The sequence below is a fragment of the Hyaena hyaena genome, unplaced genomic scaffold (assembly GCF_003009895.1).
Source record: "Hyaena hyaena isolate Hyena2069 unplaced genomic scaffold, ASM300989v1 scaffold_1162, whole genome shotgun sequence".
In the NCBI taxonomy this organism is placed as follows: Eukaryota; Metazoa; Chordata; class Mammalia; order Carnivora; family Hyaenidae; genus Hyaena; species Hyaena hyaena.
Window position 1 is genome coordinate 422707 of NW_024081796.1, and position 24240 is coordinate 446946.

At 36.8% G+C, this 24240-nt stretch overlaps 1 long non-coding RNA gene across 1 annotated transcript in view; it reads right to left on the minus strand.

The window, feature by feature from the left end:
• Positions 1-212: 212 nt before the first annotated feature.
• Positions 213-24240, minus strand: part of LOC120224350 — a 46531-nt gene continuing 22503 nt past the window's right edge. Inside the window, exons 2-3 of the long non-coding RNA XR_005526545.1 lie at positions 8582-8740; positions 213-3094 (exon numbers count right to left, since the gene is read on the minus strand). This is a non-coding gene — a long non-coding RNA (uncharacterized LOC120224350). The remainder of the gene's footprint in view (positions 3095-8581; positions 8741-24240) is intronic.

Genomic DNA, 24240 nt, shown 5'->3' on the forward strand with positions numbered 1-24240 from the left:
AAGAAAAGTAAATTTTAAAATATCATCCATTGTCATTAAGCATCAGTTGTATGCTTGATGGAAAAGGTGGCTTATAACATAAAAGTTAAGAGTAGGGGAATTCGAGAGATATTGGCTTGCACAGCAACATTCTAATTGTGAACATGGGTAAAAAAATAACCTCTGCCTTATTTTCGTCTACCATAAATAGAGAAAATACTTCACAAAACTGCTGTGAGAGTTGCAAAATATAATTTAATCAAAAGATTTCATATAATGCCCAGCACATAGTTTAAATAATGGCTACTATGATAACAATGCTGAAGATTTTGATAATAATGATAAATGGTAACATTTGGAATGGAATTAGCTGAAAGTAAAACAGTATGAGTGGGCTAAATATTTATGTTTTTGGTGAGTTTTTTTCACATAACAAAAAATTTCAGATTTAGGCTATATTGGCATTAACTCAAGTGCTCTATAATGTCTTCAGGGACCTAGGCTCTTTCTACCATTCTTATCTGCCATATTTTAGCCCATACTCTTCAATATGTGACCCCCCATGGCTTGGCAACATTAGCATTACCAGACACTTGTCAGAAATACAAAATTATGCGCGACACCCTAACCTATGGAATCAGAATGACATCTTTCTAGTTGTTTTCTTTATTCATGTGAGTGTTTGAGAACAACAGCTTTAGCCCAGGTTTTTGTCCTCATACTTGTTCCCTTATAGCAGCAAGATGGCTTCTGAAGTTTCAAATAGAGGAAGAATAGGTTTAGTGTTTTGTTTTTGAGGGAATGTATGTAAGACGGCATGTCTATAAAGCAGTGAAGAATAAAGATGGAATGGAAACTACTTGAAAGATAGTTGTTGGATCCTAGACAGGGAATATAGGTGAAAGACTGTGATAAGCCTTCAATATCAGGCTCAAGGATTTGGATGTTAATTATCAGAAGATTGGGACAGGATCAGAATTGTGTTTCCAGAAAATAAGTCTAACAGCATTTCAGACAGACTGCTATAGCATCCAGGTCTCTTAGGTCACCGCTGGAGTGTGGCTTTCCATGCAGATGGAGCAGTCCTGATCTGCATCCCCGGTTTCAATTTTGTCTTAACAATATATTATTTATGCTCACTGTTACCCAGAATAGACAACTTTCTAATATCCCTGATGACAGCTAATAAAAGACTTCAAGGCTTTAAACACAGCCTGAAGATTTGGTATAAAGTAAATAAATATAACCACACTATATGGTCCAAAAGATGTGGTTTGCTGGCTGATTTATGGCTGGCTTAGGATTTATTGCTGACTTAGATTTTAGCACCTTGGATTTTTCTGAAAAATTTTAAGCCGCCTTAAAGTCTGAGAGGTCCCCTTCCCACATGCCTAAGGCATGCCTTTAGAATTCAAGTTTCTTCTCCCAGGGCTACTTCATTCCTATATGATGCATGATGAGAAGGTTAAGAGTAACACCAACAATTTTACTCCAAGTATTAATGTTGGTGGTACAAATTGTAACATCCATTAATAGTGGCCATGTTTTCTTTAAAAAAAAAAAAAACTTTACTGAAGTATAAAGAACTTTACACATTTAATGTATACAATTTGATAAGTTTGGATCTGTGCAAACACCCTTGTTACCATTGCCATAATCAAGGTAGTGTACATATCCAGCACTTTCCAAAACTTCCTTGTGTTTCTCTCTCTCTCTCCTTTTTTTTGTCTTCTGTGGTAAGAACACTAAATATGAGATGTACTCTTAACAAGTTTTGAAGTGCACAATACCATATTGTTAATTATAGGCACCATGCTGTCCAGCAGATATATAGAACTTATTTATCTAGCATAATTGAAACATATCCACTGAATAACAGCTTCCTGTTTCACCACTCCTCAGCCTCTGACTTCCAATAATATATTTGTTGCTTCTAGGAGTTTAACTCTTTTAGAGCCCTGATATAAGCAAAATCATGCAATTTTTATCCTCTGATTTGCTTTTTTCATTTAGTGCAACGTCTTCCAGGTCTATCCATGATGTTGCAACTGGCAGGATTTCCTTCTTTTTGTGAGGCTGAATAATAATATGCTATTATGTACGTACCATGTTTTAGCTATTCATCAATGGACACATAACCTCATTTAAGTTCCCCATATGTGTGATATTGGGTAAATGATCTCCGATATTGTTATTTTAAAATATATTTTATTATAAAATATTTCAAATATATGGAAGAGTTAAGCCTTTTAATGAATTTTGACGTTGGTCATTTTTGTTTCAAATATTATTCATTAAAAATACCAAAGTCCCTTTTGTACATTTCACCTATTCTATCTCACACTTATCTTCACCCTAACTTGTTAAACAACTCATGATGCTATCTGGCTAAATACCATTCCCTAGATTTGGCTCCCAGAATGTTACCCTTGTAAATGGTGTCTGCAAGAACTCAAAACAGGTGAAGGTATTTATTTCCGTTCATGTTTAATATATATTTGAATACAAGTATAATTAATTCAAAATGGATACTAATGTTTTCTTATTTGTAAATTTTAAATAAATGCCACCATGCTGTATTAGTTACGGTAAAGTAGTCAGATTAAGAAAAGGGGGTGAGCAAATATTTTGGCAGTTAGACAGTCTTAAGTTTTCTTGAGATTTGCTGAGCGCTCATGGAAAGTGTTCATAACTGTAGATTAGATCTCTTCTGTGAGGTTATTCAGACAGCCTGCATTAGCTTTCTATTGCTGCAGAACAAATTACCACCAACTTGGTGGCATAAAACAACATGCATATATTAGCTCAGTTCTGTAGATCAGAAGTAAAATCCAACATAACCAGGTTCTCTGCTCAGAATTTTCCAATGAAAAATTCAAGATATTGGCCACGGGTGCATTCTTCTCTGAAGGTTTAAGGGCTTTCGCTTTCCAGCTCATTCAGGATGATAGCAGAAGTCACGTTCATGCTGGGTAATTGAGATGTCCATTTCCTTCCTGTCAGCCAGGATCATTATCACATCATAAAGGCCACCCTTATTTCTTGCCTCCTCTACTTCAAAGCCAGAGGACAACAGAGGACATCTCTCAGGTCAAGTCCTTCTTAAACTTCAAATCTGCAGGAAGAACACAGCCCCTTTTAAGGTATCGCTGATTAAGTCTGACCAACCAAAGATAATCTCCCTATCTTAATGTCGACTAATTGAGGGCCTTAATAACTTTGCAAAATCCCTTCCTGGCAGCACCTATATTAGAATTTGATTGATAACTGGGTATATATTACCAGGGAATAGAGTAAATCTTGGGAGCCATCTTAAAATCATGCCTCAGAATTATCAAACCACTGTATTTTCAATGTGTGACTTCCAAAGTTGTCCTGGGCATCAACATCCCAGTCCACCTGAAGGGGACAAAATATAGAGAATTCATAGAATTAGCACTTTTCATTTAGGTCTACATTTCTATTGGAGAGAAATCAGCCATGTGGTCCATCCTAACTGCAAGAGAAGCTGCTTTCTGACATTGTATAGAAGAAGGAAAAGTAAATTTTGGTGGATAGCTAGAGGTCTCCACATTCTTCATGAATTTGAGCTTCCCATTCTCTTTCTTCCACTGTCTCTGGGTTTCCCTTTCCAGGTCTGGTGACTTGGCCTGATTCAGTTCTTCAATTTTGTGTTGGTTTAGTTTTTAAAAATTTGTAGTTTCACTGGGAGTCAAACTCACAGCCTCAGCTCCCACTCTCTGCTTTTAGTCATTGATGTCAACAAATCTACAGTTTCATTTTTTTTTTAAGTTTATTTATTTTGAGAGACAGAGACAGCATGAGCAGATGAGAGGCAGTGAGAGAAGACCAAGGCTCCATACTGTCAGCACAGAGCCCGATGCAGTACTCAAACTCATGAAACCATGAGATCATGACCTGAGCCAAAACTGAGAGTCAGGCTGTTTAACCGACTGAGCCACCCAGGCACTCCTTCAGTTTCACTTCTGATCACAGCTTTATTTCCATGTACTATTTCACCGATGGAGATATTTATCTTAATTTTAAGGGTTTTTTTATTACATTTTAACTACCATTCCTTTATGGTGAAGAAGAGCTATAAATTCTTTTTTTTCCCTTTAGTTTATTTATTAATTTTGAGACAGAGAGAGAGGGAGGGAGGAAAGGACAGAGAGAGAGGGAGTCTCTGCAGTCCAGAGCCCAACACAGGGCTCAAACCCAGGAACCATGAAATCATGACCTAAGCCAAATGGAATTGGATGCTTAACCGACTGAGCCACCTGGGCGCCTTGAACTGCAAATTCAAAAATGAACTCACAAATGCCATCTTCATCACAAATGCATGAAAAATCCTGTGGATTTTGTTTCTATTCTATTTTCTATTCATTGGTTCATGTTTCCCTGTCTCCTTGTATTAGTTTCCTGGGCCTGCTGTAACAAAAATATAGCAAAGTAAATAGCTGAAAACAACAGCAACTTATTCTATTACAGTTCTTGAGGATAGAAGTCCAAAAGTAGGGTGTTGGCGAGGCCATGTTGTCTCTGCAGGCCCTGGGGGAGAGAATGTTCCGTGTATTTCCTTAGATTCTGAAATTGCCAGCAAACATTGGCATTTCTTTGCATTACTTAAATCTCTGCCTCAATTGTCATGTGATATTCTTCCTGTGTGTTTATGTATCTCTTTCTAAAAGAACACCAGGAACATTGGATTAGGGCCCACCAAGTGGATCATAACCCAACCTTAACTCAATTATATCTGCAAAGATCATATTTCCAAATAAGGTCACATTCATACATACCAGGGGTAAGGATTTTAACATAGCTTTTGGGGGGGACACAATTTTACCTCTAACACTCTTCATGTGACTTTTTAATTGAATGCCAAAAATTTTATTTGAAAAACTATAAAAATAACTTGAGACCTACAATGATACATTAGTTCTTCCAGAGAAGATTATATTTGATTCTGGTAAGTGGCTAAAGACATAAGCAAGCAAGGATAAGCTTAATCCAATTTCAATGTTTCTGATCATTCAAAACTGGCCTTTAGTCACCGTGAGGACTAATTTACTTCATCATTCACTATAAATTGTAGCCATTTATAGTCTAAATCTAAAATATAAGAGGTTTACTAGTCTTCCAACCCAAGTTTGATGGGTCCAAGGTTCCATTTTTTGTACCCCTAGCCCGAGAGGTGATCCAAAAATACTATCGAGCTTCTTATATTCTTTTTATTTATTTTTTATTTTGAGCTTCTTATATTCTTTTTAAAGTCAATAATTATCTTTTAGGAGAAAATGCCCTAAATTTAAGGCTCACCTCTCTGGGTTTCTCTCTTGGATCCTAACCTGTCATGGCTCCTATGCATATTTTAAAAATACATTTTCTCTAATTTATCAGTATTTTTTAGATGGGAAGATGATTGGCACAAATTATTTGGCCTATTAATATTCTGGATATAATTATAATATTTAAATATTTACGATCAAATATAGGTAAACATTCCTAATGTCATTTCAAAATAATGCTCTAGTATGCTTTACATGTTAGCATTTTGTCCGTTGGTTCAAGGGAAAAAAATTACAGGAGCAAAATGTTGCCATAATTAACAAGAATAGTAAATGTCTTTAACTTTACAAATAAAAAATTACTAAAAGCTTTTAGATAGTTCAGAAATAGAGAATCTGACATTTACTACAAGCCATAAGAGACAATTAGATAATATTAGGAAAAACTACATATTATTTTGAACTAACAGATATCTTTAAGGTATAATTGATATTATAAGAAAAAGTAAAAGAAATGAGAGTATATCCTAACTTAATACATAACTTTTGATGTTTTAGCCTTCATATAATTACACACATATATGTTTTTTAAATTGTTTAAATATATTAAGGCCAAGAGTCATGAAAAATCCTGTTTTGGGAATTCTTAATATCTGGCAAATATGAATTAAAAGCAAAATGTCAAATTTGCTACCTTCAAGTTTCAAAGGGAGGAATGGTTCCAGTAGCATATGCAACTATATCCTTTATAAATCATCTTTGATCCATATATATTAAAGACTATAAAGTATATGAAATCAGAGTGTTAAAGCAAATGATGTGTCCTAAAAAATTCATAAAGTGAACATCTATGTAGAATCACAAATGTGAAGTATAATGATTATAGAAACAATCGAGCAGCTGCCAGCTGAGAAATTGTTGTCCTTATACCATAATACCAAAATAACAAAATTTGACCAGTAACATTTTAATATTAAAAGTTGAAGAATAGTTAAGATGTGTTCCTAAATCCTAAAAGTTGATTCTATGATGGAAATATCAAGCTTCAATTGACTATTGTTTTTACATTTAGCCATCTGGCATTTGGCTAAAAAGCACATTCAGTTGCATGTCAAAATATATGTTCATATGTTAACCAATTTCCCTTTCATCTTGTATTTATACAATATGTGTTAGTGCTGCTTAACTTTAAATTTTGGTCCAGTGCTGTTAAAATATTGTTTCAGGATCATAAAAACAGGAGCAGAGGTCCAAAAATCTTGTCCTTGATCTGGGTATGCTGTTCTGAACTGAATATGTACCCCTAAAACTCATATGTTGAAATTTTAACTCCCAATGTGATGGTATTAGGTCATAGGGTCTCTGGGAGGTGATTTAGTCATGAGGGTGGAGTTCTAAGGAATGTGATTAGTGCCCTTGTGAAAGAGACCCCAGAGAGCTCTCTCACTCTTTCTTCCTTGCCGTGACATTGAGGAGATAGCACTTCATGAACCAGGAAATGGGTTTTCACCAGACACCAAATCTGCCAGTGCCTTCATCTTGGACTTACCAGCTTCCAGGCATGTGAGAAATAATTTTCTGTTGTTTATAAGCTACCTAGTCTGTGGTAGGTATTTTTTATAGGCAGAGACACTAGCTAATGAGAACCAGAGTCATCTATCCTTTAAAATGGAAAAGTGAGGCATGTGTGTGTGACGTATGCATGCCTTAGTGTGTATAGGGCAGTGTGAACACTTAGGGCCATATATTTCATCTCGGTGCCTATTAGTAGTAGGAACATGAGCATATCTCATAGGTCGGGTAATTAAGGCTCTAGGACAGGACTATTAAGCCTGAGAAAGTGACACAAATATTTAGGGGGCACTGTAAGAAGTATTACTGGTAGCAGTATTTGCATTAAGAATACAGTGATTGAGGGGCGCCTGGGTGGCTCAGTCACTTAAGCATCTGAATTCAGCTCAGATCATGATCTCACAGTTCAGTTCGTGAGCTCGAGCTCTGCATTGGGCTCTCTGCTGTCATCAGAGAGCCCACTTCAGAACCTCTGTCCCCTCACTCTGTCTCAAAATAAATATTTTTTTTTAAAAAAGGAATGCAATTATTGAGGGATTGTGCATATGATTGATGGTGGTAGCATAGTTTTCAATCTCTCTGAATATCTTCATAAAATCAGAGCAGACAACTGGAAAACAATACTAAAATCCTACAGTCAATCTATTAAAAAATAGCTGGTGAGACATCCCCTAAACTTCAAAATATAATGGGCAAAGACAAACTACCAATAGCCATTGATCTGACCAGTGACCATCTCTGCAAAGGAGAAATCACAGGGAAGCAACAAGACATTTAATGGACTTGAGAAACAGTAAAACCTCAAAATAAACAACACGCATTCACTAGAAAGCATAGAGAGTCAATTTAAGAAAGGCAGCTGGAAGGGTTTTGTCCAAATTAATAGCATATGAATACAAAAGTTATACAGCAAATATTAAAGGAACTACAAAAGTCCACATTCTCTGAACATTAAGAACTAACTTATTGGGACTCCCTTTAAGGTAAGAGCCTTGCACTTTGAAGAAACTGCTAGGAGGTGAATCAAAAGAGAGGTCCAGATAAAGGTTGGAGAGGAGAACAAAGCCACTGTCTTGAAAGCTAGCCATCATATCTCTGAATACTCCAAGAAAACAAGAGAAATCTCTGGGAAGTTATAATTGCTACCCTGAACCACATCTTCTAAAAGCTCAGGAAAACTAATTTCATATAAAATGAGCAAAAGAGAAATACAGATGTCAAATTTTATTTTAAAATTGTCATAAAAGTAATAATAGGATATTATCTTTACAGATAACAAAAGTGTATCAGAAAGTCTTGCTCAAAGAACACATCAAAACAGTAAATATCTATTTTGAAAATCACTAATAGATATTAAGAAATAGATACAAGACATTGGCAACAATATAAATTAGGATTAGAAATACTCATAAAGTAGATAACTCAAGAAGTATTTCCAACATTTTAAAAATTATTTTAGACATTAAGATATGATAGCCAACTTCCTTCTATAATAGATATTTTTACATCGACACAGAACTGATCAGTAGAGCACCATGGAATGGATGAAATATGACTTTTGAGGCTAGGTCATAAAAGGCATTGCATGTCCCATTTGCCTTCTTGAAACTCTTACTCTGGGAGAAGCTATCTTCCATATGGTGAGCTCATCCATTCAGCCTTATGGAAAGGCCAAGGAGGAGAGGATCTGAAACCTCCTGCCGATAGCCAGCACCAACAAATCAGCCATCAGTGTGACTTACCTTGTAAGTGAATCTTTTAACCTTCAGTCAAGTGTTCAGATGACTACAACTTCATAAAAGTCTCTGAGTCAGAAATGTTGAGAAAAAGTGTTTTTCATTGTCTTAAATCATTCTGTTTTGTGGTAATTTGTTATGAAGCAACAGCAGAGAATAAAAAGACTATAATATAAAGAACACAAAATAAACAAAATGTTTACACCATAGAAGATACAGAGGGTACAAAGAAACAAAAATTTAAAACTTAATAATAGACAAAAATATTCCAAAAATTAATAAATATGGAAAATAAATTTTAACAATGCAACTTATAGATGATAGGAGTCTTTGAAAAAGTAAACCAAAATAAGATAATAGAAACAAATATTAAATTATAATTTAAAAATGTTTACATTAAAAAAGATTTGAGGCTGCCTATCAAATTTGTAACATATACCTACCTGAGAATATGTAAATGACCAACACCTAATTATAAAATACTAAAATTATTAGACTTTGAATAAATATAAAACCCCCAGGTATCTAAGCAAAACCTGACTTATTATATAGCAATGTTATGCCTGAAGAAAATGGAGTAACATTTTATTTCAGAGATATTAAGTACAGAAAATACAAGCCAAAGATTTTATTTCCAGCTAAACTGGCTTTCATGTATAAAGGCATGAACTGTTATCATCATGCAAGTACCAGGGGAATTTATTGCCATGAGCCATTCCTTAGGAACTACTTTATAGTCAACCAAAATGAAAAGAGACTTACCAAGGTGAGTATGAATGGTAAGCATTAAACATGGTTACTTTCAAGCTAAGATTAAATAAAGGAAGCAAATGTAGTAAGAAAATGTAGTAAGCAAGGGTTATATATGCAGTTAAAGAGATACAATAAAATAATTTTTAAAGAATATAAATCGGTGAATAGAAAGAACATAGGAAAAAATATTCAACTGTTTTCAGTATTTATAGTAGCAGCGGCAGTATTATTTACTGTGGACTGTGGACATGTAAATTGGGTCACTATCCCATATCCTTGAGAAACAAGATTCTCATTGTTGAAGAAAAGAGATAAAGATATAGAAATGATTAATTTCAACAAAAACAACACATGTTGCATTACACTGAAAGTACGCAAGCAGCAAAATCCAGACTTTGGGAAACTCTACAGGTCAAATGGACCCACTTAGGCAAATACATTTTAAGAAAAAGAAAGAAATGAAGAAGGAACCTGTAAATAGAAACTCACACATACATTTAAAATGAGAAATACCAAACTATAGTGTCTGGAGATGCACATTTGGGTAAAATATTAAAGTAATGCAGAGAGGGGCACTTGGGTGGCTCCGTTGGTTAAGTGTTTGACTCTTGATCTCAGGTCAGGTCATGATCTCTTGGTTCTTGAATTTGAGCCTCACATCAGGCTCTGCACTGACAGTATGGAGCTTGCTTGGGAACCTCTCTCTCCTCCTCTCTCTCTGACCCTCCCTCACACATATGCACACTAGCACTCTCTTTTCAAAATAAATGAGCATTAAAAAAAAAACAAAGAAATGCATGGAAATGATTAATATAACAGTGAAGTAGTGATGACATTTGAGAGGCTAAGTGGATTGAGACACAGGGAAAGAGAAGCACTGGAGGATTTCTAGGAAGGGTGGTTAGGTATTCATCTTACCAAACTCCTTATGCTATACATTTGTTTTGGGTCACTTTCCCTGTGTTTTAATTTAAAGTTAAATGGGTTTTTAAAAGATTTTGAAAGGAATAAATAATAATTCTGTGGTCAGAGCACTGAGAATTCCCAAATTAATGAGAAGGCCCAATGTACCTTAGAATCTTCTTGATTGCTTCTTTTGCCAAGTCTGATTTCTCAGACTTTCTATAGACTTTGAATTATCCGATCTTGTTCCAATTAAACATATATTGAAAAATCTGGACAACTTGACCTTTAAATTTTCCCACATTCTGGATTTTGTTTTTTGTATACTTATAATACAACATCTTTTTTCCACCCTGTTTGTATATAATGTATATATGTGTATGTGTGTATATACATAAATACACATATTCAATAGAAATTATTTCCTGTTAATTTTGACTGATACAATTGGGAAACTATGGAGTCACTTAATCAGTCTTACTTTCCTCATCTATGTAATAGGCTAATAGTACTTACCTCATAGCATTTTTGCCAGGATAAAATTAGGTAATCAAATAAACTACATAGTAAAATCCACAACACTCAGTTCTCAGGAAATGTTAACATTGGTGCCTTTCATTACTGATTTGTAAAGGGAGGAATAAAAGAAGATGTGCTGAACTCCTGGTCTAGGTGGCTTGGAGATTGATGGAGTGTTTGATTACATCAGAGTACCTATGAGAAGTCAGGTTGTGGACAAAATGAATTAAATGTATGAAATCCACATCTTGACACCTATTCAATGGTTGGTTATCTTAAGAAAAGCCTAACCTCAAATAGAGTGCAGATTGTAGTTCTTCTGAGGCATTACCTGTGCTCGTCTCAAGATTTCAAACATCTCCAATGCAAATGCTCAGATTCAGTCCTGTCTTTCTTGTCAACACAAAGAGAATTAATTAAAATGCTTTCTGTGGGCTCATTAGCCCACCAATTTACCATAAAGACTTTGTTTTGGGTACTTACTACTCCATAATTAGCTCAACATAGCAGGCAAGAAGTGGAATGGATAACAGAAATTCAGCTAATGAGTATTCTTGGCCAATTGTACCAGTATCAGTAACAATGGAAAGGATGGTCTGTCTCTCTGCCTCCACCACTCCTGTCCACCTCACCAGGTTTGACTCAATAACTGCATAAATATCTGTCCAACCACTTTTCAGGTGTGCCCATCTCTCTTTTTAAAAATATCTTTAATATAACTAGGGATTTGCTTACCTATTTGTTATCCTCAATCACATATCTGGGACTTGACTGAGCCTATTTCCATGTTTGGATCACTCTGAATTTCCCCATATTTTCTTTTTGTTCAATACTTTGCATTTTTTAAATATGTTACTATCTCTCCCATTGTCTTAATATCTAAGTATGAGCTCTTTACCTTATCTCCATATCCTCTCAGCCTTCCTTCTTTCTCTCAAATAGTCAACAATACATAATGTTCAAAAGATGCTTACTTAAATACATTTCCCTGCTTGTGCTAAAATAGTCTCCCATTTTAATCTCTTATTTGCTCCACATTAGAAATAAAGAAATGTGGAAGCTCATGATCCATCACTTAGTTATTGGTCATAGGGAAGAGTAAGGGATGAAACCTCTGCTAGACTATAAGAATCCAACTCAGATTTCAGTGTTATTCACGTGACACTAGGACCCATGAATTGCCTGAAGTACACAGCTAGTTTGTAATGTGTCTTTTATGGTTGAGAAAAGGATTTGGACAAATACAGTTTGAAGATTCCATTTGCCCCTGGGAATAGGAGGCCTATCCTTGAGATACATGAATAGCCTTGAGGACAAGAATCAAACAGAGAAAAGAGTCTTTTAAAGGGAATGTCCTTTGTGATTTCACTTTCAATTTTTCTATTTCCTTAAGTTTATATTCACTTATTTTTCATTTAATAAGGATTTATTGAGAATCTACTCTATTTCAAACTGGATGACAAATGATAGTAAATAGTGAATAAGCCAGGGCTCCAAATTTACTGAGATTTAAAAGAACAGTTGAGCAAATGGTATTAATACATAGCAAGTACTTACGTGAGAATACATATTACTGTTATGCTAATTTTCCCCAAAAGTTTTAGCATCCACTGAGTGTCCTTGCCTGAGACCGGTATTATATTTGGGTGTACAAAGTGTTGATTTTCATTCCTCTACATGTACTAGCCACTGGCTTAGTTATCTATTGCTGTATTACAAACCCATACCAAAATTGGTATAATTTAAACCATACCAAATTGGTTTAAAACAACTATTTTATTATCTGTCATGATTCCGTGCATTGAACTGGTGGTTCTTTAGCTTCACGTCATATTAAGTGTAGTCATGTAGGAGTTCAATTGAGTTGGAAATTCCAAGATAGCTGACTTCTATGGTTGGCAGTTAAAGGTAGCTGTTAGTTGGAAGCTCAGCTGAGGCTATTGACCAGTGTCCCAAAGTTTAGCATCACCTTGTGAGTTTGGATTCCCATGGTGATGGGGATCTGAGAGGGAACATGATCATGCCAGATCCAATGTTCTAAAATTAAGGAAGCCAAAGTTTTCCTACCTTCTTAAAATTTAGACTCAGAATTGTCACTATATCCCTTCTACCACATGTATCCATCTCAGATTCAATATCTTACCTCAAAATGGAGAAATTAACAAATAACATTCTTTAATCCATCACAGTTGGCATTAAAGAAAACCTATCTGCCCTTCTTTACCCTCTTTAAGTGGTAAGGAGGGGACATTACTGTAAATTCATTATATATATATATATTCTTTACTCAATATGTTATAATGTGATCATAATGATTAAATTTAGACTTAAATGATCACAAATTTGGTCAGCTAAACCCCCTTCGTGCCAACTTCTGTAAGCATATGTTCTTTTGACATGACTTCATTAATATGTGAGCACTTTCTTTCTCTGGGATAAAAGGATGCTTTTATTCTAGATTCAACCTGTACTTCTCCTAAAATTATCAATTTCTCCAAGAAATTTGGACACTAAAAGTGAGAAATGGTATTTATAAATCAATAACTAAGAAAGAGGTGTGTTAATTGATTTTGCACTGTTATTCCTTCCTGGATACTGTCTTCCTTTTAATCATGAGTTCCTACGAATACTTCTAATCCAAATTCAAAAACTTCTGCCATTCCTTATTTGTATTTTGTTTCTTGAACAGTGAGAAAATGGGTCCAAAAATCCCTACAAATAATATATTTTCTCACTTTGCCCCACAATGATCTGCAATAAATACAAAACTGTTTACCAATTACCAAACCAAAACTAGTAATAAAAGCTGCAAGATGAAGTTCAAAATTTTTCAGTTGTTATTTTTGTCCTGGAAACATATTCCTCTAAGGGAGCATGATCTGAATATTGTGTTTATTTATCTATATGATTATATATATTTTTGTGGATGGCCTGACATTATGTACTTCCTGATGTGATGCTATAGAAAGTATACAACATCACCTTTGGTAACTATTTTTAGATTTTTTTTTTTTTTAATTTGAGCTTAATCATGAGAAAATGGAAAATCCAGAATATGGAAGATTTCAAGTGAACTCCTCAAATTATTCTATCTCATGAAGAACAGAGGGAGGCAGTACAAAGCTGCTTACTCCCCTATAATACTGGATTGGATCTTGAGTTTTAAAATATAGTTATAAAATGTATTTGGTGAATGACAGTATTAAATTACTATTATTTTCTTATCTATGGCAATGATGGTTTGTACAGGAGAATGCTCTTGTTCTTGGGATCTACAAACAAATGAAATCTCAGTGTCCATTACATTTTTGGATGATCTGACCAAACAGAAGGAAGTGTTTGTAAGTATTATACACACACGTGTATATGTGTGTGTGTGTGAATAATTTTTAGACTAGGAATATAAATGATGACTCCCAAACTAAAATATTAAAATATAAAAACTCTACCTCTATAGAGAGCACTTCTACAGCTTTGTACACTATAAATTAGTATTTCATCAAAATGAGTCAGCATACCAACTGCCTACAGAATCACTCATAGTCTTGTATTGAATATGGTTATCTGTAACCCGTACCAGATCATCTTTGGACATAGGCATTGGAATTTGTATTTTGTCAAATAGCCTAAGTGCTTTTTATGAATATCAAAATATCCAGAATAGTAGTAGTGAGGACAGATTGGCCATTTAATAAATTACAATTGGATTAATTAAACTAAAGCTGTGAATCAAATAAGGTACTCCCTTGACATGTTTAATGGCTCCCCATGGAATAAAAGAAACATTAGAATGTCAAGCCAAGAAATTTAAGATCCTGTGTCAACAGTCCTCAGCTCTATCAAATTTTGTGTCATTTGTCTCCACCTATGCCATACAGACAACCTCCTTAGTACTCCACTGTCAGCTAAGCACTTTGCCCCTCAGTCATCCTGACTATTAATTGCTACTGTAGCATGTGTGGAAGTTTTTTCTTTCATGACTTTGTTTGGCACCAACCCCTCTCCTCTATCCCAGTCTGTCTAAATCTCAACTCATTCTAATATTCCTACTCTATATTCCGTCAGCACTTTGTACCTCTACTAATGCATGTATGCCTTGTATGAGAATCACTTATGCCACACACTTGTATGAATATGTATCTGTATGAGTCCCTAGAGGATTAGTCTATGACTTTTAATCCCTATTTTATCTAACATACCATTTTATTTATGTCAAATGCTTAATACTTGCTTGTTGACTATAATAAAAATATCTAATGTTTTCTCACTTTTTATGTATCATTCTACCAAGCCTGGCAGTTCACTACAAACATTTAAAGGACTTCTTAAGAGATATCTATTCTGTACTTTTCATAAGTAAATGACTAATTTGTATCATAAATAGTACTTATTATGACATAATCATTACTTCTATTATAAGATACCAGGACCTTGATTTTCACTAAGAATACAGTGGGACACCACTGTACACTTTAGGATAGAAGAAAGGCATGGTCTAGGTTTTAAAAGGATCACTCTGGCTGTTCTGTTGGGAGCAGAGTGAAGACTGTTTCTTCTAAGAAGAAACAAGGAACTAAACAAAGACAGCAAAGGAGACTAAAACAATGCATGGGCTTAAGTAAGAAAACCAGTTAAGGAACAACAGAAGTAACCCAGGATTCAGATGATGGCACCTTGAACCTGGGGTTTTATAGGGCAGAACCTAAGCAATGTTTGCATTCTGAATATATTATGATGGCAGCACAAGTAGGATTTCTTGAATTGGATGTGGTGTATATAACAAAGAGAGAAGTCCACTTAAAGATTTTTGAACTGGATAATTGAAAGATGGACTAGTTGTCAACTGAAACACAAAAAAACTGTAGGTAGAAGAGGTTTGTGTATGAGGGAGACTTCCCAGAGTTCAGTTCTGACATGTCAAATTAGACATGTTAAATGTTATATGTAAGTAGGCCCTCAAATATATGGGTTTAGAATTTAAGAGAGAGGTCTTGGTTGGAGATAAATTTAGAAGTCATGGGGAGGAAGTTTACAGAGGAAGAGCAGTGAGAAAGACTAAGGAGCAATCATGATTGATTTAGGGAGAGAAACAGGAATCTAGAAGCCAAGTAAGGACAGTACAGTAAGGAAGGAGAAGTGGCCCCTCATGGTAACTTCTTCCAGGTAAGATGAGGACTAGAACGGACCATAAGGATTCAGAAAATTGGTGGCTTGGAAAAGCAGCTCTGAACTAGTAGTGGAAATACGTGCTGACAGAAGAGTGTTTAAAAGATAATATAAGAAGAAGTAGCAATAGAGAATCCTTTGAAGAATTTTGCTGTACAGGGGAAGACAGAAATGAGGTGGTAGGTAGCAGGGGAAGTGAAAATAAGAACTTTTTACGTGGGGATTTTTTTAAGGTGTGAGAATTAACAGCATGTTTATATACCAAAAAGAATGCCTCTGTCTAGCAGAGAGAAACAATGTAGGAAAAATGGAGACTTCTAGAACCAAGTCCTTGAGAAAGGTATGAAGAGCTGAGCTCCAATGTATAGGCTGTGAGGCTGGTGTTAGGTAAGAACAGGTATTGCTCCTCAGGCAGTACCAGAAAATTTAGTCAAATTTGGTGTCCCCTCAAAATTCCCATGTTGAAGTCCTAATTCCTAATGTGATGATATTTGGAGGTAGGGTCTTTGGGAAGTACTTAGGTCATGAATGTAGAACTCTTAGGATGGGATTAGTGCCCTTATTAGAAGAGAATGCAAGAGAGCTAATCCATCCCTCACTTTTTCTCTCTCACCTCCCCTATACCCCTGCCACATGAGGATACAGTGAGAAGACTCCTCTGCAAACTAGGAAGAAAAGTTTTCACCAGGAACAAAATCAGCCAGCACCTTGATCTTGGACTTCCCAGCCTCCAGAATAGTGAGAAGTAAGTTTCTATTGTTTCAGCTGCCCTGTGTGTAGGATTTTATTACAGCAGCCCCAGCTAAGACAGGCAGGAAGACAGATTATGAGACCACTGGAGAAAAGCTTGAATACTCAGGAACTGAGTAAATTTGCAGAACTGTTCCAGGGACTGAATTTAGGAGTTAAATCTTCAGAGTTCTCTACAGTCTTAAATCTATAAAGCTCTACAGCTATGTGGCTCTGATAGCTTCCAGCATATTTCTGATACACAAATCTGAAAGATGTTCTGCATCCTAGCTTTAAAGGACATCTGTTGGTATCTACTTTGTGTTTTCCAAGAACCTAGAAACAAAACCTGGAAACCTATAGGATTAGATACTAGGCTCTGGGACTTTTTCTCCAAAACTAGTTTGCACAGGTATGTAGGGGGAGAACTTTTACCCCTGAGGCACCAGTTGTGATATAAACAGCAGGGTGAAATGAAACAGAGCAAACCATCAAGAAGATACAGCATGGCTATTAACTAGGAAAGGCAGAACTCAGTTACACTATTTAGGATAAATAAATCATCTCAGGGCTCTCCTCTCTCAGTGATGAAATATTGGACAAAGACTCAATTACAAATTGGATTTCATATAACAAATGGGTAAATGATAGCATGGATTCAGATAGAGCAAAGAGTAAGCAATATCTGTTGAGGCAGAGGTTGAGATTCGGCAAGAAGGCAGGTTCTGGGCTTCTGGGGATGTCGTCTGAAGCTCTTTAAGTTTACTAAGCTCAGCATCATTAATTAAACTTAATTAAGTAAGTATATTAAAAATTAAGTCCTTTCAGTGTGAAGGGCAATTTTTTTCATAAAATTAAATATCCACAAACAGAGTAGTCTTCTACTCTAACTTACCCTGAAGAACTTTCTCTGCAGTTACTGCCATAGTAAATGCTAGTGTGAAATAGTGCCCATTGAAAACACCTGCACTGACACACATTTCTTAAGTCCTATTAAGAAAAGCTTGACCAATTTAATTTTTTAAACAAAAAGGGGAAATCAATAATTCGGGCCTAAAGACCAGAGCTGAAATCTCTAGCTCTGAGGTTTATTTAGGCTGTAATTTGGGACAAGGAATTTTTCTAACCCTTAGTTTCTGCTCCACAAGGGTAGTAATTCCTGCCCTTACATTGTTATTTTCAAGGGTTTAATAAGAAAAAGTGTATAAATCAACTAACATTGTCTGGGAGGCTATAGACATTTAACAGATATTTGTTGAATCTGGGATGACAGCATGAAAACACCTTCAATGGAAAAGCTTATTATTACATAAGAAATTGACAAGCGAGAAGGAGGAGGGGAAGGAGTTTCCCTGATTTTACGGACCTAAATGTTTCCACTGCTGATAGCTGCATCCATTCCAGAGCCTAATGTTTTCTCAAGCTTGGGTTACACCCAATTTTCCCTAGCCCTCTGCCAGAATTCCCTTAATTCAAAGCCTCTGGCTATAAAAAAGAAAATCACTCACCATCATTAAGAGTTTGGGGGCACTTATTCAAATATGTTGTTCAGAGGGTGGTTTGTTTGGGAATGGAAGTGAAGATGTCATGTGGGAGAAAAGAACAGATAATATTTTAAGGTTCGATGCCTGAATTTTCTCAGCAGGAAATCACTTTGCCTGGGTAATTGCAGTGCTTACTAAGAAAGAGGATTGATTGTCTGTTACCATAGATACGACTTCTGTTTTATGCCACAATATACAAAGTCATAACATATCAACTAATAACTCTGGCTATATTAGCTGGAATAAAAATTGGTAGCCAAAAGAGGGAGGGGTCCCATATTGACAGAGTTGTCACTTCCAGATGATAAAAGATCCATCCAACTGTGAAATACCAACCAGTGGCCCACTCTGTTCTTGCTTATTCTCATCCCAACAAATATTAGCATCAGGGTTTTTTTTTGACTCAGCATTCTTCAGGGTAATTTGATTGCTCAGTCAGAAAGCATGCTGAAAACATGAGCCCAGGGCCTGCCTTGCCCTTCCCAACTATGTTCAAATCCTCATGGGTCAAATTCATTGTAGGAACTGAGAATTTCCAAGAGGAATGGTACAGTATGAATTCACTTTAGCTCATGCATAATGGTCTTGCATGTAGTTTGCAAGAAGAGTCAGCACCCCCTTGACAAAAGCAAGGAATAAAAACATTTGAGTGAGCGATTGCCATTTAGACATTGCATTACTTTCCTAGGGCTGCTGCTGTACAAATCACCACACACTGGGTGACTTACAACACTACAAAGTCTTTTTTCTCTCATAGGTGTGGTGGCCAGAAAGTGCTAGTAGGGTTGCTTCCAAAGGCTCTAACGTAGAACGCTTCCTTGCCTCTTCCAGCTCCTGGTGACTATAGTCACTTTGGCTTGGGGCAACATAACTTCAGTCTCTTCCTCTGTCTTCATTCACACGGCCTTCTCCCTCTCTGTCTTCTCTTCTTTTATAAGGACACATTTCATTGAACTTAAGCCCCATCTGATTAATCCAGGATGATCTCATCTCAAGATTTTTAACAATGTAATTAGATCTGCAAAGACCCCACTTCCAAATAAGGTCACATTCACATGCCAGGGTTTAGAATTTGGGGGCATATCTTTTTTGGAGCCACTGCAGACATTAAAATTTTCCTTGGCTGGGGTGCAACAGAAGTGTATTCAGTCATGGACCAGAATGATCTACGTGTAGATTTTAGACACCTTAGAACTAGGTGGCTCCAAACAAACCACCTTCTCCCCCGCCCATATAGACAGTGGTTCAGTCAAAAACCTCTTCACTCCTTTTGAATACAGCAAAACCTGGGAGTGGCTTACAAGCAGCCTTTGCCACCTCTTTGTCCCTTTATCCTTTTCTCTACCATCCAAAAAAAAAAAAAAATGTCTTTCAAATTGATACACTCTGGCTGGCTGCCTTATTTTAAAAATTGCATCAGTTGTATACCCTCATTATTATTAGTGATTATGCTATGCTTGCAGCCCAGCTCAAGTGAAATATTTCCCCCCAAATCACCACATAAATAACAGCCTATTTTGAAACAAAATGTTGTATATATTATGTAATGCCTAGATGATAAAAGTCATTGTCTAAATTGAAATCAGAAAGCAACCTCTAAAAAAAATTGCTGTTTGGCTGGAATAAAGAGTGAGCAAGGTGTTTTGAAAAGATCATAGACCCAGAGTTAGGCATTTCTGAATCCAAATCTAATTATTTCCTACATATTACTTGCAAAATCCTAGATATGGTTCTCCTCCCTACTAGTTCATGTATCTTCTCATTTATAAAATGGGACTGTTAATACTTTATAATGTTGTTTTGAGGGTTATTAAATACAGTTTCTGGCATACAGCAGATTATACAGCTATAATTATCCTAAAGGATTCTTTTGAAGGAGTTCTATATAATAACTGACATAGGAATTATTCCTATCTAAAAATCTAAATTTTAAGCTGTTCTCAAAAATCAATAGAAGTATTTGTAAAAACCACTTTTCTTCTTGTCATTTCCATAGTTTTGCCAATTTGGATTCACATGTACTACAGAGAATATGCCCCTGCCATTTTCACTTGCTAGCAATGGATTTTTAGGCCAGCACCAAGGATGTAGATAGGGAGAAGATTCCGTACAAGGTGCTCAAGGTCAATCTCAACTCTCAGATTCTGTTATTTTGATTGCCCATGGCAACTGATCTGACCTCTTCAGTTTCTCATATCTACTGCCAGTTAAACAATTTCTGCACTGTGAAACCTCTGTTTTGGAGTTGATCAGAATAAACTCCATAATTGAAATTTGTCTCACCCACATAGATAACACTTGGCCTAACAGTTTAGAACTCTTATTATTGCCGTTATGTTTCAAGATAAATATAGTTTATTTATTTTTGAGACAGAGAGAGACTGAGCATGAGTGGAGAAGGGGCAGAGAGAGAGGGAGACACAGAATCTGAAACGGGCTCCAGGCTCTGAGCTGTCAGCACAGAGCCTGACGTGGGGCTCGAACCCACAAACTGCGAGATCATGACCTGAGCTGAAGTCAGACGGTTAACCAACCGACTGAGCCACCCAGGCATCCTGAGAAGATCTTTCAAATTATTGGGCTTTTGGTGTCAGTGAGGGAATTGGGTCCAAACATTGACAATATGGTTTATCATAAATGGCCAACTAGCTCATATCAAGAGTTGTAGGCTTTTTGTATTATTCTAAATCATCACATGGGTTGTGCCTAGGGCTTACTCTGGGAGGAGCCAGAACTGGAGGGAGAATTAACCCCATGGAAGACAGACTGTTGATTGATCAAAGAGAAGTTAAAAACAATGAATCAGGGGGTGCCTGGGTGGCTCAGCCAGTTAAGCATGGTACTTTGGCTCAAGTCATGATCACATGGTTTGTGGGTTCAAGCCCTGCGTTGGGCACTGTGCTAACTGCCAGCTGAGAGCCTGGATGGAGCCTGTTTCAGATTCTGTATCTCGCTCTCTCTCTCTGACCCTCCCCTGCTCACGCTGTCTCTCTCTTTCTCTCAGAAATAAATAAAACATTAAAAAAAAAGAAAAAAAAAGAATCAGGACAAAGGACAATTACATGCCCAGACACTCGAGTACACTAGCTTATGTAGGACTTGCCATAGTAGGTCTACTACACAGAAAAGACCATAAGATTTTCACTTAGACATGTCTACAGGATAAGGCAATATTTAAAAAGGTAAAAGGCAAAGTCTACTACTGATTAGGGGAGGGTATCCAGTGTAAAAGAAAGAGGACTCTGTTCCGAGACCCCAGACAGGAGCAACAAGAGACAGCTTGGCCAATGGATGGCGCCAAATACGGTCATAGGGGACACAGACTCACAGCAGGCAAAACAGTGATGGGGCACTTCACTAGATCAGGAAAAATAGGGGAGGATGGATATGGATCAGGATCTACCACAGGTAAGAATATAGTTTTCAAGGGGCGCCTGGGTGGCTTAGTCGGTTAAGCGTCCGACTTTCGCTTGGGTCATGATCTCGCGGTTCGTGGGTTCGAGCCCCGCATCGGGCTCTGTGCTGACAGCTAGCTCAGAGCCTGGAGCCTGTTTCAGAGTCTGTGTCTCCTTCTCTCTCTGACCCTCCCCTACTCACGCTGTCTCTCTCTCTCTCTCTCTCCTAGAAATAAATAAAAATAAAAAAAAAAAAGAATATAGTTTTCAAGAAATAATTAGCAAAGAATTCAACTCAACTATTCAATAGAAACCTTTCATTTCCTGCAGTCCTATTATCCACCTACATTGAAGGACTCAGCAGCTAGGAGAACTCCTCAGGGCTGCAGAGAGGCTGGGTGTTGCTCTCATCTGTTGAAATAGAAGCAAAATGTGAAGAGGGGCTACCTCTATTTTGATTACTTCTTTAGAGGGAAAGAGTTAGCCATTCATAAGAGTGCCTACTATGTTATAAGCCTTTTAAACAAATACTTGTGTAAAGATGGAATTCTCCACAAGGTACTCAGATAGGCTCCTTAGCTTTTCTAGTCCATTGTTAAAGGGAAAACAGATCTAAAGTTGAGAAAATAGCATATAATCCTATGGGATTAGAGGTTGTAGGTCTGTGGTACTAAAGGTCAATTTCTATTCCATATTTTGGTGATTTCTTACATATAATCACATCACCAATGTCAGGTGACCACAGAGATAAATTATTTCCTCCCTTATTACCACTTGAAATATATTTTCCAGTCCCTTCCATTGTAGCTAATTCAACACTGCCTTGACTCACTTCTTAGAACCAAATGCCTGATACCAGGTATAAATTGGTTCAAGAAGAAGTAGAAGAATTTAACCAGTATTAGGATGGTTGGTAAAATACCCAAGATGACCCTTTTGTGTGTGTGGATCAAGAAGAGGAATAATAACAAAAATCTAAAATTTTTGATGCAATATGTATAGGAAAGGTAACCACACTTGCGATGCTTCAGATGCCTTTTTTTCTTACAAATTTAACTCCCCGGGAAAGAGAAGGAGAAAGAGTGTGGGGGGAGATTGATTATAGATGGGATAGGCAACATTCACCCAGAGAGGGAGGCAATATCATGGGAGCCTATAATCAGAGTATAGACTGGTCTCCAAATAGGTAGGCCTGGGCAGCAAAAGATTTTTGCACTGCTATAACTAATTTTTCTACATGGGAGCAAATTATCTCAACTCTCTAGGACTCAGTTTTCTCATCTGTAAAGCAAAAAGGCTGAACTAGATAATCTTTAAGTTACTCACAGCATTGATTTGCTGACACTCAATGGGTATCCTTTCAAGGTGTGGCTCCCCTCTCTGCTAAACTCTTCGTTTTCATTTATTCAGCTCTTGTCTAAACGTGCTCTGCTCCCTTTCCATGGGGAGTCTGTCTTCAGAAGGATGATTATTATACACACATCCATCTGAAGCTTATTTCTGCAGTGAGCATCTGTTTCCACTCAGGTAAGAGACTGCAATGGATCTGTTCTCAGAGATGTGTGGGTCTGCATACCATGTGTGTCAGGCAGGGGAGAATCAACTGGAAAGACTGAAATGCTTGAAAAAATCATTAAATACCCCTCAGAAAGCTCCAGAAATAGAAAAAGAGAAGGCAGATTCGAGTACTTGTCAATTGAACAAAATGTGAACCCAAAGAGACTGCTGAAAAGGAGGAGAAAAAAAATCGCCCTGATCTCTTTGTTCTTTCTCCCCCAGAACAATCTAATCAGCTGGAGGAGAGAATCAAGAGGCAGTTTGCACAGAGTTCAGGCTGAGATTTAGAGAGAAAATTGGAATCTCTGGGGGCAGACACAGTGACTTGGTAAGGTCAACATCAACATTTAGAGATGGACACAGCTTTGTGCAACTTGGGATTTTAAAAGTACTCAAGAAAATAGGAGTACCTTGGGGGGCTCAGCCAGTTGAGCCTCCTACTCCTAATTTTGTCTCAGGTCATGATCCCAAGGTTGTGGGATGGAGCCCTGTGTTGAGTTCTGCACTGAGCGTGGAGCCTGCTTGGGATTCTTTCTCTCTCTCCCTCTGATCCTCTCCCCTAATCAATCAATCAGTCTCTCTCTCTCTCCAAAGAAAAAAAGTACTCAAGATTATCAAGAGTTAAGGGTTCAAGTAAATGTTATTACAGGGCTTCAAAAGAACTTGCCAGGCTGGAATAATCACTCAACTCCTAGAAGATGGGGGAAATATCAAATAACCAAAAATTGTCACAAGTATAGAAAGCATTGTCTTAATAATAGTGTACTTAAGAGGTATAATCAAGGGTTAGAGAAGGGGAGTGAGAGAAGTTTCAAAGGTAACTTGTAGATATGTGAGGAGTACACCTACATAGAAGAAGTCACCATTCCCTGAGATAGAGAACCCAAAAAGATGATTCACTGGGGGACTCAGAAGGCAGGCGGGGAAAATAATTGGTTAATTTTGATGGACCCTGGAAACATCCAAGAGGATCAGCCAATTAGATTATTGACAGCTCAAAGGCAATGTCTAACTTGACTGTAGCTAGTGGTAAAGACAACCTTAGGATGAAAATCACCATGTACAAGGACACCACTGAGTAAGAGAGGAGAGGCTTGGG